We start from the raw sequence: 3,042 nt of genomic DNA on the forward strand, positions 1-3,042 counted from the left end.
GCCAGGTTTCCAGGGCTGCTTCTAAGGGAGCCTTTTAAAGCCACTTCCTGGGCTACGAAGAGGAAGCTGCCAATTAAGTGCCTGGCTGAAGCGTGAGACCCAAACGCTCTTGAACCTGGTCACTCACGGCGCTTCCCTGAGTTTCTGTCCCGGCCTCGGAGACCTCTAGTTGGCGTCCCTTACAGGGGAGACGGTCTAAGCAGACTTCTCAGGCTGCATGTGCCCACCGGTGCCCAGGGGCTCCTCCCGCTGCTCATTCCCAGCCCGCAGGTCTGGGTCCCGGGATTTCCAGTGCCCAGGTGGCTCGGATGCTGGTCCCAGAGAGAGAGGAAAAGGAGGGGAGGGGTGGGAAGTGGGGGGGGGAGGGAGATGGGCATGTTCCCTAGCGGCAGAGAAGCCCAGGGGGTGCTGCCGTGTGGTGGTGACTGGCACGGGGTCTGTCGTTGGGGTCCTGGCCCAAACCGCAGCCCCACCACGCTGGTGGAGACTTGGTGGCTCCTCTTCCTGACGGTATGGCCAGTTCCTGCTCTACAGGCGGCGTGCGGACTGGGTGCCTGCGGGAGCTCAGACCACGTGGTTTTCTGTTATCTGAACTATGACCAAGTGTGGATCGTTCCAGAGATATTCCCTCTCCGGGCCCCGCTGCCCTGCCTTAGGGCTCCTCCACAAGGAGGGGTAATCTGGCATTGGGAGATTCTTGTAACAAAACAAAACAGAACAAAACCCAAAATGCATCATGGCTGAGCTACTAGGGAATGGATTTGGAGCAGAGTGAGCATCTGGGGAGGAAGTTTCAGGTTTTGCTGTGCGCACTCTGTATCTGCCGGCTCCCTGGGGCTCCTCCTCATGGCAAGGGGTGTCCTTGAACTCATAAAACGTTGCAAAGGCAGCACAGATAGGGTTCCCGCACTCAGTTGGAACGTAACATTATTGCGTCTGCTGACCAGGGGCCGTTGGCCAGCCCCAGAAGCCTGCGTCGGAACGCTGTTTCTTGCTGCCTTCTAGAATTCCCCGAGTTCCCGGTTCCCCCGCTGTCCTTTGCCTGCTCCAAGACCCCATCCCGGGCTATGGCGCTTTGTCCTCATGGCTCCTCACTCCTCTGGCTGCTGACAGTTTCCCCATCGTCCCTCATGTTTGAGATCTGGGCCATCTGGGGGAGCATAGCTCAGGTGTTGGCTGAGAAATCCTCCGGTCTGGGTCTGCCTGATGCTTTTCTCCTGGTTAATCCAGGTTATGGGTTTTTGAAGAAAGACCACAGGGGCCATGGGCCCTTCTTGTTCCATCTGGGGCTACATGATCTCCACGTGGCATTGTTTTTACCTGTAAGTCATGCTGGAAAAATAATAACACCGTGTGTATTTCCTGAGGGGTTTATACATGCTGATCCAAAGCATGGAGGGGTGCATACCTACCTCTCAGAGCCGTGGAGGCCTCTGCTCCAAAGAGATCTCTAAGGTTAACTCTGGAGGGGCATGGGGCCCAGGGATGGGAGCGGTCTGCAGGGAGTTGAACCCCACCTGTAATATTTTCATTTTGACAAGCTGTTCACTGTTTCTACTAAACAGAAACGGAAACTGACTAGTCCCACACTACCTGCAGGACAGCACACGCACAGAGTAGGCCCGCACGCAGGTCCATGACCCCACTGAGCCTCAGGGTTTCTGCTGGGAGATAACCCGGCTCCGGTTCCTAAGGGCGGCCCATGCGGTGGGCTGGAGTGGCAGGAGTTCAGGAGAGCTGCCCGCCTCCCAGGCGCCCCTTACAGCACGCGGGCCCAGGTCGGGAGGACCACCATTCAAGGGGTGAAAGCCTCATCCAGCTGCGTCTTTTTTCAGCCCAGCAGGTCTGGGAGCCTCCCAGAAACAAAGGGGACTCCTGGGAGGAGCACCTGGGGTCGGCCCAGCACAGTGTGTGTAAACCTCTCAACTCCCTCCCTCTGTGTCTCCTTCTTACTTGGTGATGAATGAAATCCCAGGGAGCTATGGCCGACGGAGAGCAGCTTCACAGACAACGCACTGCTCCCGGCCCGTCGGAAGCTCCCGTTTTCACCCCCAGAACAGCCCGAGGTCGTGCTCCCAAAGCCTTCCCTTGCGCGCCCAGCCTCTGGCAGTAGCGGGCTGAGTGACGGAGCCCCATTCACTGTCCACCTGGAAGCTGTGAACATGACTTAATCCAGTGACCGAAGGGAAGGGGAGGGGACAGAGAGCACCAGAGAAGGCCACGTGCAGACCAAGGGAGAGGCTGGAGTGACCCTCCCACAGCTCAGGAGGCCTGGGGACACCAGGAGCTCGATGAGGTAGGAACAGCCCGCCCTCCCCCGACCCCAGCACCCCCAAAGCCTTCAGAGGGAGCACAGCCCTGCCGACAAGATGACTTTGGGCTTCTGGTCTCCGGAACTGTGAGAGAATGAATTTCTGTAGTTCTAAGCCACCAAGCCCCTGGTATTTCGTTACAGCAGACGCGGGAAGCTAATGTAGACAGGACCCATTGCTGTGCTTGCAATGATCATTCCACCTTGTGGTTCCACCGAAATGCAGCTCCCATCTTCGGGTTTTGTGCACAAAGGACACCGCACACTGTGGCTGCCGTCCCCCCGCCGCCGGGGCCGCTCCCTGGAGGCCGCCCAGCCTCTCTCTCCTGCCTTGCTACACGATGCTTGAGAAACCGGCTCCGGAATCCTGCAATCGGCCTTGGCCAACTTCCTTGCTGAAATCAGACCTCCTCATAACACTGAACCCCAGCAGCCTGACTTCCCGGAGGCCGTCCCTCCCCCCCAGGCGCTGTGGAAAGACAACCGGTTCAGGTGGACGGACCGCGGAAAGCTCAGGTGTGCGGTCCCGGAGAAGCTGTTTCTTCCAACTCCAAGACCCCACACCCTGGGAACTTCCCAACGGACGGCAGGAGAGACGGGATGGTGCAGGGGACTATTTAGCAGTGAGTCCTCGGGGGAGATGCCACTTGTCCTGGAGGGGGACAGAGCTGGGCGTGAGGCCCCCTCCACCACGCACTAGCTGTTGGCTAATGCGCGGGTCAGGCTGCAGC

Source organism: Furipterus horrens, unplaced genomic scaffold (assembly GCF_987537825.1).
Source record: "Furipterus horrens unplaced genomic scaffold, mFurHor1.1.pri manual_scaffold_8, whole genome shotgun sequence".
Classification (NCBI taxonomy): Eukaryota; Metazoa; Chordata; class Mammalia; order Chiroptera; family Furipteridae; genus Furipterus; species Furipterus horrens.